A 15,727-nucleotide genomic window follows, 5' to 3' on the forward strand; every position below is an offset into this window, starting at 1 on the left:
TTATAATTTTAGATATTGGATCAATTCTTTTCTCCGATTAATGTTTCAGCTTTGGGAGATATGTTTGTTGAAATGTTCCAAAGGATTAATTCATAACAGAAATAATCCAGCCACCAAAGACGAAAATGATGATTGATCCAGCAAAAGCAAATCTGATGATTGATCCGTCCAGCGAAGGCAGAATCTTTGCCAATATCTTAATACCACAACAAATCTGATTGTAAGTACTATAAGAAAAGGCGAAACAATTATTACAGTTAAGAAAATAAATCAAAGAATCTTACAAGCCTTTGGTGTTATACATGTTACATGTGCATGCATATTACGCTTGTTATATGAGTATATTATTTCAGATTAGGTTCGATATACGTAAAAGATATACTGCAGATACATAGATGCATATTGGTCCACATCGATCCTATTGAATTGTTATCACTTTTGTAGGACGCAGACTGGGATGTGATTGAACAGCGAACAAGCCATCAGGTTGCATCCACCAGTTAAGTGAGTACATTTCTTTTTCTTCCGTTCCACTGATATATTTCTCACGAGTACTGATCTCTGAAAATCATTTTTCATAAATATGCGGTTGTCGTACAAGCTGGTACATCCGAAGGAAAGCTCCCATATAAGCGACTGGTTACGTCAAGCCGCTGACCGACTGCGAAAATCAAGAAGTGTATGAAGAAGGAACCAGAAAGCTGTATGTACGATATATTTTGATATATCGTAGATTTATAAACATATCCGCCCGATTCGTTGAAACGTTACTTAAATTAATATCTTGTTATGCTCTTTAAAAGTTGTCAATTAATTTTAACGCGAGCCCGTGTAAATACGAATCTTTGATATTGCTCTATATGGTAGACTTTAATTTATAATATTCAATTTATAATTTTTAAGTGTGCATGTATACGCAAAAGCCTTTGATATTATAGAATAACGGAATAATAAAATATTAAAATAAGATTAAAATATATTAAAATATATTTATTGATTTCTTTCTTTGTTCCCAACGAACTGACTCAACTTATTTAAAATTAATAACGAATCAACATTTTGCACATTTTTTCTATTTCACGCTAAATAGTCTTTAAAGCAATTTTTTCTCTGACTTTCGTTAATTTGATGATTTTGAGATTTACGAAAGTCAGTAAGTTAATAAAAGTCAGAGCGCTGTTATAACAACATATTCTTGAGATTAAATAGAGCAAAAAAGTCTAGTATCACTTTTTCTTCCGACAAATAGGTAGCGAGATATCGCAAATAAAATATTGAAAAAGTTGTCAAGTTTTTCTTCAAATGTGTCAAAAAATATTAGGCAAATAAAAAAATGTTTCAGACAAAAGTTGTTCAAATTAATTGGTAGAAAAAGGCGGTGTAATAAAAAATTAGGGTTTCTGTTTAAGAAAAGTATTGATCAGTGAATATTACGAAAGTGGTGCCATTGTAAACAAAATGATATAGCTATTTTACATCTCCCTTGAAATCATATAACTTTTGTTCGACACATTTTTTCTAAAATGCTTGGTTTTCGAGATATTTTACCGGTCCGGGACTTTTTCCTCACCTTGTGTATATATATATATATATATATATATATCGGGTGCCTCAGACCATCCGGGTCACCTGTGTTTTTTAGTAAACGCGACATTTTAGAAAAAAAATGTTTCAGATAAAAGTTGTAGCGCTTCAAAGAATCTATTTATCAATGCCATAAATTTGACCTTGGAATGACCTTGAAAAGCCCAGTCAAGATCATTATCAAAATCTTAAATAGACACTCTAATTTTTTGTTACACCATCTTTTTCCACTAATTAATTTGAACAACTTTTATCTGAAATATTTTTTTATTTGCCTAATATTTTTCGAGATATTCAGGGAAAATTTGATAACTTCTTCAGCTTCACGCTCCCATATAAATGGCCGCCCTGTGCTCCCGTATAAATGACCGCCCTGCGCTCCTGTATAAATGGCTGCCCTGCGCTCCCGTATAAATGGCCGGCCTACGCTACCATTCGCAGCCTCCTTCCACGTTAATAACTTTTTTCAATATTTAACTCACGATATCTTGCTAACTATTCGCCAGAAGAAAAAGTGGTACTAGACTTTCCTGCTCTATTTAGTCTCAAGAATATATTTTTATAATAGCGCCCTGACTTTTGATTAATTTGATGAATTTTGAAATTTCCAAAGGTCCATAAGTTATCCTGAAATATCTCAAAAAATATTAGGCAAATGAAAAAATGTTTTAGACAAAAGTTGTTCAAATTAATCGGCTGAAAAAGACGGTGTAATAAAAAAATTGGGGTTTCCGTTCAAGATTTTTATGTTGATTTCGACCGGGCTTTTCAAGGTCATCCTAAGGTCAAATTTATAGCATCAGTAAATAGATTCTTCAAAACCCCACAACTTTTGTCTGAAATGTTTTTCTCTAAAATATCGCGTTTACGAAAAAATTAGGTGACTCGGTTAGTCTGAAACACCCCATATGTAATATTGTATCATCAAGCATGAAATAATAGGAAACGCGTTATTTTCGCAAAAAATCTTCAGTGCGTTCGTACAATGACGAAAATATGTCATCGCGTTCAACTTGTCTTTCATGGATTCTAACGCTCTCAACAATTTTCGCATTATACGGAGTACATTATACATTATAAAACTATAATCATGATTCAACATTTCTTTCTCGTCACAATCGAGCTTGTCATATAATTCGCATGCGACATTCAAAATGTATCAATTCTGAAGATCTCCGACGTATCATAATCTAGGTCGCTTCTTGTATGAGAACTCCACTATATCGCAGTTGCCACCGCGGCGATGATCGATATTATTTCTCCCTAAACCGACCGAAACGTGCGAAATGAAAGACGTTCGTTTAAGCAACTTAGGGCATTTGAGAGTACTTTCGTGCCGGTTTCCAGATTCATGTTCGACAGGATGAAATCGCCGATATTTTCGTTGCATATTATGTTTTCCTCGCTACATGAGAGAAATGTATCAAAAATCGCCAATATCGCGATCCTGGTCACAACAGTAACAGTTCGCGCAGCATTTCATTAAAGTCGCCGATTGGCGCTATGGTGGGGGTACAATGTACTTGATTGGTTGAATTTCCCCCCACCACTTTGATTTTCGACCAATGAACAAACAAAGCTTCCATCTCTACTGTACAACTTGTACAATTTTTCGGTACGTACCTAGCCGTTCCAGGCGCGCGCCGGTACTATTGTACGTACCGTAGTACAGAGCAGTCAGAGGTGCAATAGGACCAGGGGCTACTGCTCTGTACTCCGGTATTTTCGAAAATATATATAGAACGGGTGGTTTTTTGTACGATCTCGCGCTGCCGACCGACTCGACTCGATCGAACGAAGCGAGAGTGAACGCAATGCGACAAATCTCTTTGAGAAAAAACTAACAGCTCGATTCGGCAAGGATGACGTGCACCTCTTGCGTCGATCGTTTTCTCCCCCCATCGAAATCTTTTTGAAAAGAACATGCATAGCTCGTTTCGGTAAGACTGACGGGCATCTTTCGCATCGTTCGTTTTCTCCTTCCTTTAGAAAAGATAATGAACAACTCGACAAGGGTGACGTGAGTCTCTCGCATCGTTCGTCCTCTGCCGAATGTTGGAACAAATTCGAAATCCTCGATTCGGCAAGGCAGAAGGGCAACTCTCGCATCGTCCGTTCCCCCCCCTCCCTCTAGAAAAGAAACGAATACCTCGAGTCGACAAAGCTGATGGGCACCTCTGGTACCGTTTGCTTCCTCCTCCCCCCTCTAGGAAGAAAAACTAACACCTCGAGTCAGCAAAGCAGACAGGCATCTCTCACATAGTTCGTTTTCTGCCGAATCTTGGAAAAAAATTCAAAAACCTCGCTTCGGCAAGGCAGACGGGCATCGCTTGCGTCGATCGTTTTCTATCCTGCATCGAAATCTTTTTGAAAAAAACATGCAGAGCTTGCTTTGGCAAGGCAGACGGGAATCTCTCGCATAGATCATTTTTCCCCCCTGTGGGAAAAACGGTCATCTCGACTCAGCAAGGCAGATGAGCATTTCCTGCCTCGTCCGTTTTTTTCTGCCGAATCTTGAAAAAAATCTGAAAACCTCGATTCGGCAAGGCAGACAAGCATTTCCCGTCTCGTCCGTTTTCTATCCTGCATCTAAATCTTTTTGAAAAAAAAAATGCAGAGCTTGCTTTGTCAAAGCTGACGGGCATCTCTCGCATAGATCATTTTCTTCCACCTGTAGGAAAAAACGGTCACCTCGACTCAGCAAGGCAAATGAGCATCTCTCGTCTCGTTCGTTTTCCCCCGAATTTTGAAAGAAATATGAAAATCTCGATTCGGCAAGGCAAACGAGCATCTCTCGCCTCGTTCGCTTCATCCCCCCTCTTCGAAAAAAAAACAGACACCTCGACTCAGCAAGGCTGACGTGCATTTCACGTATCGCTCGTTTTCTCCCTCCTTTAGGAAAGAGAACGAACACCTTGAGTCGGCAAGGAAGACGTGCATCTCTTGACATGCGCGTCTCAAGATTCTTGAAAAAAATCCGAAAACCTCGATTCGTCAAGACTGACGTGCATCTTTCGTATCGTCCGTTTCATCCTCCCTCTTCGAAGAAAAGCGGACACCTCGATTCGGCAAGGCAGACGTGCATCTCTCGCAACGTTAGTTTTCTCCCGACTCATGGAAAAAATCTGAAAACCTCGATTCGGTAAGGCAGACGTGCATCTCTCGCATCGTTTGTTTTTACTCCTACATCGAAGTCTTTTTGAAGAAAAACATGCAGGGCTCGATTCGACAAGGCTGACGTGCACCTATCGCATCGTTCGCTTTCCCCTGCTAGCAGCGAAACTCTCTGAAAAAAAGATGTACAGCGACATTTGGCAAGGCTGACAGGCACCTCCCGCAATGCTCGTTTTCATCCTCCTCATCGAAATCTTTTTGAAGAAAATCGTCCAGAGCCCGATTCGGCAAGGCTGACGTGCATCTCGCGCATCGTTCGTTTCCTGCCGAATGTTGGAAAAAATTCGAAAACCTCGATTCGGCAAGGCTGACGTGGTTCTCTCGCATCGTCCGTTTCATCCCACCTCTTCGAAAAAAATGGTCACCTCGACTCAGCAGGACAGACGGGCATCTCTCGAATCGTTCGTTTTCTCCCGAATGTTGAAAAAAAATCGAAAACCTAGATGCGACAAGACTGACGTGCATCTCCCGTGTCGTTTGTTTTGTCTCGAATCTTGAAAAAAATCCGAAAACCTCGTTTCTACAAGACTGACGGGCATCCCTCGCGTTCATTTTCCTTGCTACTTGCGAGAAATGTATCAAAAATCGCCAAATCGCGATCCTGGTCACAACAGTAACAGTTCGCGCAGCGTTTCATTAAAGTCGCCGATTTTGCGCTGTGGAGGGGGGTACAATGTACTTGATTGGTTGCATTTTCCCCACCATTTTGATTTTCGACCAATGAACAAACAAAGCTTCCCCTTCTACTGTACAGCTTGTACAATTTTTCGGTACGTACCTAGCCGTTCCAGGCGCGCGCCGTTACTATTGTACGTAGTACAATACTGTACCGTAGTACAGAGCAATCAGAGGTACAATAGGACCAGGGGCTACTGCTCCGTACTCCGGTATTTTCCGTAACATATATAGAACGGATGGTTTTTTGCGCGATCTCGCGCTGCCGACCGACTCGATTCGATGAACGAAGCGAGAGCGAACGCGATGCGACAAATCTCTTTGAAAAAAAAACCAACAGCTCGATTCAGCAAGGATGACGTGCACTTCTTGCGTCGATCGTTTTCTATCCCGCATCGAAATCTTTTTGAAGAAACATGCAGAGCTCGCTTCGGTAAGACTGTCGGGCATCTCTCGCATCGTTCGCTTTCTTCCTCCTTTAGAAAAGATAATGAACAACTCGAGTCGGCAAGGCTGATGGATATCTCTCATATCGTTTGTTCTTTGCTGAATCTTGGAAAAAATTCAAAAACCTCGATTCGGCAAGGCAGATGGGCATCACTTGCGTCGATCGTTTTCTAACCTGCATCGAAATCTTTTTGAAAAAAAACATGCAGAGCTTGCTTTGGCAAGGCTGACGGGCATCTCTCGCATCGTTTGTTTCATCCCCCCTCTTCGAAAAAAAACAGACACGTCGATTCAGCAGGGCTGACGAGCATCTCTCGCCTCGTTCGTCTTCTCCCGAATCTTGAAAAGAATATGAAAACCTCGTTTCGGCAATGCAAACGGGCATCTCTCGATTCGCTCGTTTTCTCCCCCTTGTAGGAAAAAAACGATCACCTCGACTCATCAAGGCAAACGAACATCTCCCGCCTCGTCCGTTTTCTTTCGAATCTTGAAAAAAATATGAAAACCTCGATTCGGCAAGGCAAAAGGGCATCTCTCGATTCGCTCGTTTTCTCTCCCCCCCTGGAAGAAAAAAAAACGATCACCTCGATTCAGCAAGGCAAACGAGCACCTCTCGCCTCGTTCGTTTTCTCCCGAATTTTGGAAAAAATCAGAAACCTTGATTCGGCAAGGCTAACGTGCATCTCTCAAATCGTTCGTTTTCTCCTGATTCTTGGAAAAGATCCGAAAGCCTCGACTCGGCAAGGCTGACGGGCATCTCATGCATCGCTCGTTCTCCCTCCCTTCTTGCAAAAAATACGAAGACCTCGATTCGGCAAGGCAGATGTGCATCTCTCGAATCGTTCGTTTTCTCCCGAATCTTGGGAAGAATTCGAAAACCTCGATTTGGCAAGACTGACGTGCATCTCCCGAATCGTTCGTTTTCTCCCGAATCTTGGGAAGAATTCGAAAAGCTCGATTTGGCAAGACTGACGTGCATCTCTAGTGTCGTTTGTTTTCTCTCGAATCTTGGAAAAAATCCGAAAATCTCGTTTCGACAAGACTAACAGGCATCCCTCGCATTGTTAGTTTTCCTGGCTACATGCGAGAAATGTATTAAAAATCGTCAAATTGCAATCCTGGTCACAACAGTAACACTTTGCGCAGCATTTCGTTAAAGTCGCTGATTGGTGCTGTGGTGGGGGTATAATGTACTTGATTGGTTGAATTTCCCCCACCACTTTGATTGTCGACCAATGAACAAGCAAAGCTTCCCCCTCTACTGTACAGGTTGTACATTTTTCGGTACGTACCTAGCTGTTCCAGGCGCGCGCCGGTATTATTGTACGTACCGTAGTACAGAGCAGTCAGAGGTATAATAGGACCAGGGGCTACTGCTCTGTACTCCGTTATTTTCGAAAATATATATAGAACGGGTGGTTTTCTGCGCGATCTCGCGCTGCCGACCGACTCGACTCGATCGGACGAAGCGAGAGCGAACGCGGTGCGACAAGTGTATGCCGGAACCTAACCTATAATTACGGAGCAGTTCTGAAGTCACGCTTGACTAGTTGCGCAACGGCAATGGTATCGGGTGCGCTCTTGTACATTTTGGTGGCAATTATGTAGAATTCTCGCTTGGACAAGCACAAAAGCGCGCTGCGTTGAGTTTAGTTTATCGTGCGCATGAGAATGAAAGAGAGCAACAGCGCGCAGCGGTGACGGCGAAAACTGTCAACCGCTGAAGAAAATGACAATAATGATAATAATGATAATGATAATAATGATTGAGGTATTTGAGGAAAACTTGATAACTTTTTCTCATATTTAACTTACGATATCTCGCTAACTATTTGTCGAAAGAAAAAGTGGTACTAGACTTTCTTGCTTTATTTAGTCTCAAGAATATATTGTTACAATAGTGCCCTTATTTTGTTAAAATTTGATAATTTTGAAATGTTCAAAAGTCAGTAAGTTAACAAAAATGGCGATAAAAAAAGGGCGATATCGTAGCAATATATTCTTGAGGCTAAATAAAGCAAGAAAGTCTAGTACCACTTTTTCTTCCGACAAATAGTTAGCAAAATATCGTAAGTTGAAAAAATTATCAAGTTTTCCTTCAATATCTAGAAAAATATTAGGCAAATGAAAAACTGTTGCAGACAAAAGTTGTTCAAATTAATTGGTAGAAAAAGGTGTAATAAAAGATAGGGGAGTAGATAGACTAGGGGGATTCTAACCCAAATTGCTAATTAATTATGCAAAACGCATTATTTATTATTTAAAAAATTTTTTAATTAATAAATAATGTCTTTTGCATAATTAATTAGCAATTTGAGTTAGAATCCTCCTAGTCTATCTACTTAGAGGTGACTCCCATTTAAATTTTTCAAGTTGACCGCCAAATAATCTTGAAAGTCATGGCCAAGATTAAATTCAAGGTCGCTATCAAGTCCATTACTCGATATTCTACAACTTTTTTATGTAGAGTTTTTCATGAAAACTTGATCTTGCAAAGTTATCCGTGGGTTCCGGTATTTTTAAGACACTCTGTATGATCCGACGATGTCGCCACACTGTTACTTGGTTACACAGGAGCGCGAACGTTCGTGTTGAGAAACCGCGCGCGCGGTAACGAGCCGCGTGAGCTGCATTGCTCGAAAATATTCGCATGATTGTCGCTCTTGAGAACGAATTCAACGCGTAAGCGAAGAAATGAACGAACGGAAAGGGGAAGATGGAAAAAATTATGAAAGATGCATCAATTTTTTATTTTCATTCCGTCGCTACATGTTGATATACAACAACAACAACAACGATAGTGAATAACATCATTTTCATCGTATCTCTTGCATCTGTCGCTTACAATAGTCGCAAAGTCTTCCAATTTCGACATCGTCGTCGTACTAGACTTGACGACGATGACGACGTTTGTGCAGCGGCAGCGGTGCGTGCGGCCATTGTGATTCGCCCGCTTTGATATTTTCGTACAGTGCATACTACAGTCGTCGTCCCTCGGCCTTGGTGTCGATGGTTGTTTCGCACGTGCCGTCCACATAGCATTTGCATTCTCGTAGATCAACGAGTTTGCTTCGCTCTTGCGCCGATGTCTTCGAGGCGCGTGTGGACGTGAGATTTTTCGTCGGTCGTCGATACGGATCCACGTCGGCGAATGCTTCCGTGGGATTTCGTACAAATTCTTCCGATTTACGCGAATCGCCCACTCCTCTATCAACGCGACGACGCTTCCGATACCTGTGTTTTTTCATTGTTACACCGCGGCGTTTGCTGCGATCACGACAGCCGTCATCGCCCTTGTTCAATGGCAAAAACTTCCCCTTGGTGTCGCGTGGATGATTCATGTTTATTCCTCGCTCGCGTTTGTTCCCTCACCACGCTATCTCTTACAGTCGCCTACCACCTACATGGTCGTGGTGTTCAAACGATAACGAGTGAGCGGGCGAGCGCTGGTGGAACGATGATACCTTGTCACTCCGGCAATCGCACAAGTGCCGTCTCAGCCGCACCGCATTGATGCCTACGCGAGACACTTTGCCCAAGTATCGATCGACTTGATGTCCGCGAGTCGCAAAGGTGGCTGCTTCGGTGCCCCTGCGGATTTTACGAATTTGTTGAATGCTGTTTTCTGCAAACATATGGTAACCGGCATCGTTGTACGCTTTTCCGATATTCTGCATATTGAGCGCCAAGTTGAGATTGCGACCGTTGCTAACGCGTAGCATTTCAGTGTTAACAACAGCCAAGAGAAAGAGCAAAGAACGCATGTGCCTCCGCTTGTTCCCAAATTGCTGTTCGTCGAAAGTGCCTTCGCTCTCGTGATACGCGTGATAGGCCGCAAAGTTTGCTACGTACAATAGCCTGCGTGAAAGCTCGTCAGCCGCCGCTGTGGTATTGCGAGCAGCAGAGGCGGCGGCCGCAATGATACCGTGATACACGAGATTTTTGCAGCTGACAAATATCAATCGAGGCAATTTGCGCAAACGAGCGAGCGTTGCCGCGATCCCACGACGATCCATTGTGAAACGAACGATGACTCGTGACCTTCCGCGCGCAACCACTTCAAAGCCGAGGCTCGAATTCCGAAGTTGCACCAGATCACTTTCGTCGCGTTTCGGGGTGTTCACGATGCAGCATATCTCGATGGTACGTCGCTGAGAACAGCTTCTGTTCAAACCAATGTACTATGATGCCGCGGCGTTTGTTGTCGTGGTGGCACTACCACCGTCACCGTTCTCGTTTTCGCCGGAATCGGTCGGCCCCGGCTGCTCTAACGTGCTTACCATTCAAACCTCGCTGTTGTACATCTTGCATAACCATAGAGACGAGACGCAGCAATAGCGCGGTACCAGAATGAGAACAAGTTGTAACGACGAGAGAGTCGTCGGCGCTCGTTAGTGACCGCCGTCGTTCGTGACACTCAAAGACGTACGTGTTCATGTCTACGCATGTCATGGCAGCACACGCAGCAACGCATCGACCGGACTGTTTGCCATAGGCGCGTTGTTCTGCTCGCACCAGTGCCTGTCCTATTCGACCGTCCAAGTATAGCATTTTGCGCGACACGAACGGTTGTTTCAGAAGAGAAGAATAGTCTTCATTGTCATTCATGTTTTGGAGAACAGCATCGGGCGAACAAATCGACATTGATCTCGCTGGCGTTTCGTCGTTTTTGCGCCGCTCGCGACGATACATGTTTGCGACTGATTCGGTGCAAGAGTGAAGCTTTGCGTTTACCACCCTGTTTCTTCCTCGTCTCGGTAGAACCGATAAACCGTATGGTAAACTCGAGCCCGTCCGCGCTGCTGTCGTCGCTTTCTTGCCCGGATGCCGATGTCGTGGTAGCAGTAGCGGCAGCAGCGTTCAAAATGGTGGAATTTCTAGATTCGTTCGAATTAGAGCTAATGGAGCTGCATCGTGTGCGATTTTTTCTACGGAACACGCAAGATATGTTTGTTTTAAACGGAAAACAACATCGAGCACAACGTATCGTGGAGTTGAACAACGTGAACGAACGCAGGTTGAATCGTTTAACATTTTTCCCAGAATCAATTCGTGCTAATTCGTCGTGAATGTCATCGTTGTCGTAAGCGTCATCGTGAGCGTCACTGTCACTGTTCAAAGCACTGTTTGTCGTCATCCCATAATTGTCGACATTGTCGACCGTTATGTCATCTGGTGGCTCCTCGTCGTTCTTGACCTCGATGTTCAGTAGAGGCAGTAACGCCGGCGGCGGTAACTCCAAGGTAGCAGCCGCCACCGCTGCTGCAGAAATTGCCGATACTTCGGACGATGAAACGTCACCGTCGTCGCCACCGCTATCGTCGTCGCCGCCGCCGCCGGTACCGTTATCCGACAATGACCACAAAGACTTGTTCGACGAGATTGCTTGGCTGGATTCCATAATTGACACAGCGAGACAGCTTATAGTAAAATTATTGGGCGTATCGCCGCGGGTTTTGATGGAAATCCGCAAGATACTTGGCCGCGTCGGAAGCGATCCAGATGTCACGATATTGTATGAAACGCTGACGTATGGTCGCCAGTGGCGCATTTCGACAACCCCATACGAGAAGCCGCGCGTTGTCAGCGTCATGTTCGGCATGATCAGTTACCCGTTGCACTGTCCGCTCGATCGATTGGTGTTCAATGTATTGTCAAGTCAATCGCTAACTGTTCTCTACGAAATATACAAATCGTTCATGACGCACTGTAATTGCAATCGAATCGCTACAGTCGTGGATATTATCGAGAAGCTACGCGCGAACGTCATACTGCGCAACGAGAATGCGCATGAGCTGTTGCGAGCCCTGTGGCATCCAACATCGCTCAACACGTACGAGTCGCTTCGAGCAATTGCCTACACAGTCGTCTCATGTCTGAATGCGGAAAAGTTACGACGCAACGGCCAGGTCTTGGGCAATGACATAACAAATTTGTACGACCGTTTAGCCGATGCTATAACAGAGGCTCAGGCAGCTTTATCTGATGGAATCTCTGGGGCCGGCACCACCACCATCACCGCGGCCAAACGCAGTCGCAGGAACACGGACAAACAGCTAGAGCCGGAGCAGCAGTCACCGATGCCTGGCAATAAACGTACCGTTCGACAACGCAGTGGTGGTCGTAGTGATACAGCCAGGCAAAGCACCGTCACGAAACGCAACACCTAACCTACCCTACCCACTTGTTGAATTCTCGAAGAGCCGGTTCATCGTCGTATTCGTCGCGACAAAGCCATTCCAGATCTTTGACCTCTATGCGATATCGTTCACTGGATCGAGGCACACGTTCGAAACGATTCGGCTCAATCTGTCGTGCGTAATATTCTACATAATCACCGTAAAGAATTGGGCGCGCGACCAGATCTTCGATGTCGTCTCTGATCGCTATGGAACACGGACTCTGAGGAACAAAGCGAAAATTGATGCTGCTGCCATACGATTTCATTGCGCTTGGAAGGAACTCTATCTTCACGCGAGTCGGCAAGCGTATGCGTACTGCTTCTGTGGACGATTCGATTCGAATGGCAACGGTCGAATCGTTGACCATTAAGACATAGACCCATCCACCGATAAGACGTGCGAGAGAAAACGCATCCTTGGGTACTCGATCGTCCAGAGAGAGCAAGTCCGCGCGACGAACTGCGAGCAGCGATCCGTCACCGGTGAAACGTGAATGATACGTCGCGGGATCAGGAATGGATACAGCTGGAGCAGCCTCTACGATTCCACGATCATCGATAACGCGCAGGAATTGAACCAAATTCAAATCGAAATCGTATACAGGATGAACTTTTCCGCTAATATCCGGCCCTACGAATCGTTCGTACATTGCCGTCTGGTGCTGCTACGACGACTACGGGAGTCAGCAGCACCACTGTCACCATTGTCATTCGCCGCTGTTGAAACTAGCGGAGAAACGCCGACGATCTCGCTTGAAAATACAGCTCTGTGCAATCGCTCTGCAGATATTACAAGACGATCTGTTTCGCACTGGGAAAGCCTATGTTTGTGTAAAAGGCTCAGCATCCATGCGAAGACAGCGATGATGAAAATCGCAACGAGCAAGAGGGGCGAGATATCGAGGGAAACATTTCGCAGATCCGTCTCATGCACACTTCGTATTATTCGCTTTATTATAAATAAACTGCACACTTGTATGAAACAAAATCTTGTATTTATTGATTACATTCTTGTATTTATTGATATATAATCCACATACACACACACACAAACATTCAAATATTTTAGCGCAATATTTTCTACCGCGTATGTTTGGACAGATTGAGAATTTTGTCGTTCTTGCCAGCTGTGGCAGACAATCGTCCGCGTTTTCGCGGTGAAAACGTGATTTTCACACATTCGCTCGGCGGATACAGATATGGATAGACGTGGAAATTAGGGATATTATTGTCGCGACAATAAATGCTGCACGCACGCCTTTGCACTGATGGCCGCATGCGCAGCGCGTATAATCTTGGACTGCATCGCACAGGTCTACGAAGAACCGATGGTTTCCGCAAATCCATTATATCCGTAGCTGTACACATTATCGTCGCAGAAGGCGAGTAAATGTTCAACTTTGGTGGTGGCGAACTTGTCGAGACCAGATTCGGGCAAACATTCTCCTTCGTCGTCGTTGTCATCGTCGTCGTCGTCGTCGTCGTTGTCATCGTCGTCGACGATGACGTTGTCATAATATACATTTCCGATTCATAGGGCTGCTGCTGCTGCGATGATCGGCTCGGCGTGCTGATGTGGCATTGGTGCAGATTCAACAGTGGCGGCGACAACAATGACTCACAAATGTTATCGATGCCATTATCGATGTCGACTTCCTCGCTCATTTTGCCATTGTCCTCGTACATGATACTCATCATGACCCATTGTGAACGGAGAAAATCCTTTACGTACTCGCTATCCCACGAGGACTCCAAATATTGAATTGTCTCCGAGGCTTTGTCGCATATTGACGAGCGGTTGCTGGACTGTTCTGGCGCTTAGGCGATACATACGTATATATATATATATACTATTACTACCTGCGTGACCCTTTATGCGCGATTCTTCCCACGCTCGTGTGTCATAAAACCTAACCTAACCTAACCGAAAACGCTGACGCGTTTGTGTATATGTTACACGATATCCATGACTTCTTTGTGGAACCGAACCTGATGATCGGGCACGCAATGTGGCAAACGTACATCGTAGGCTGTTGCCGTCTTCAGCACCATACGTTTTGTATCGGGCGGCATGTGCAGTCGCGATAGGTAGGTTCGCGCATTATCGCGTTCATATCCCACACTCCACCTTCGCAAAACTTGTGTCGTTCGCGAAAATGCTGATACAACTGTACGCATTGCCAAATGGCAGCACCGAGACTGGAGAAGCCGACGAGCATCGCGTATTCACCATTTATCGTGTCGCACTCGTGCTCGTTGTCGTCTCTGCTGCCGCTGCCATCATTTCCATTATCCTCCTGTCGCCATCGTCCGTGGCGTTCAATCGCACCGATTCGCACGTTCTGCGAGAGGCGTCGCAATGATGATTCACGCCACTGTACGCACGACACTGTGCGGCGCAATCACTGTCGAATACGCATAATCGGCGAACGGAGGAACAATCGACAGACTCGGCCCCCATGAATCGACGTATTCCAGGACGCACTATGGAGCGCAGGAGAGAGGCATTGTCGCGATTTCGTCGTAATGATTTTGTGCTACTTGTTGACATTGGGGAGTACACTCGTTGTCTATAAAACACGACACACCATACAACTAAAAATGCGATGAAAATAATTACAACAGCGACTTGCATCGGCATCGTCTCGCACGCGCGCGCGCACGAATGTAGCAAGATGCGCGGAGTGCGAAGAAAAACTTATTTGATCGCGGCGTTAACGTCGCTTTTATGTAATTCGAACGGAGTGCGCGATGATTAGAACGATGAATTTATCAATGATGCACCGCGCGAGATTGACTCAAACGCAACGAACTTGTGCATTATTACACAATTGCTCGATTGTCCGCGACTCGCGCGTTTCGCCGTCGAAGAGAAGAATTCGTTTCGTACTACAGCGGTCGCGCTTCGTATCGTGCTCGAACGGTTGGCCACAGCCGGCACGCTGTTGACTCGTTGATCTCGTGTAACAAAACGTCGTCGTCTCGTCATCGTCGTCGTCGTCGTCGTCGTCGTCGTCGTCGTCGTCGTCGTCGTCGTCGTCGTCTCGTCGTCGTCGTCGTCGTTATCAAAGTTGTCTTCTTTCGACAGTAGAACAAATTCGACAATAGAATAGATTCGATAATAGAATAGATTTCAACGAGACGAAGAATTGATTATTACATTGTTGATCGAACGACAACGAGTAGGACCATTTGATACGGGCACGGATATCAGCTGCACCTATAGCGCAAACATCGTCGAAATAGTAACGCAAAGAACGAAAATTACGATCGATCCAACGACGAGAGCCATTGTTGTCGTAGTTGCAGTTGACGCTCCGCCTCCGTCAACGTCGCTCCGGACTTCGTCGAGCACGAGAGATCGCGTGCATAAATACGTAGGCAGTCTGAAAAGTTCTCGACCTGACATTCATGGCATTAGAAACTGTCAAATTATAATTGTATTGGAAAGTGGCATCCCTGATATAAACCTATGTAGAATTTTATTCGATCTGTNACGCATCGACCGGACTGTTTGCCATAGGCGCGTTGTTTGCTCGCACCAGTGCCTGTCCTATTCGACCGTCCAAGCATAGCATTTTGCGCGACACGAACGGTTGTTTCAGAAGAGAAGAATAGTCTTCATTGTCATTCATGTTTTGAAGAACAGCATCGGGCGAACAAATC

This window comes from Harpegnathos saltator, unplaced genomic scaffold (genome assembly GCF_003227715.2).
Source record: "Harpegnathos saltator strain DR-91 unplaced genomic scaffold, Hsal_v8.6 scaffold629, whole genome shotgun sequence".
Lineage (NCBI taxonomy): Eukaryota > Metazoa > Arthropoda > Insecta > Hymenoptera > Formicidae > Harpegnathos > Harpegnathos saltator.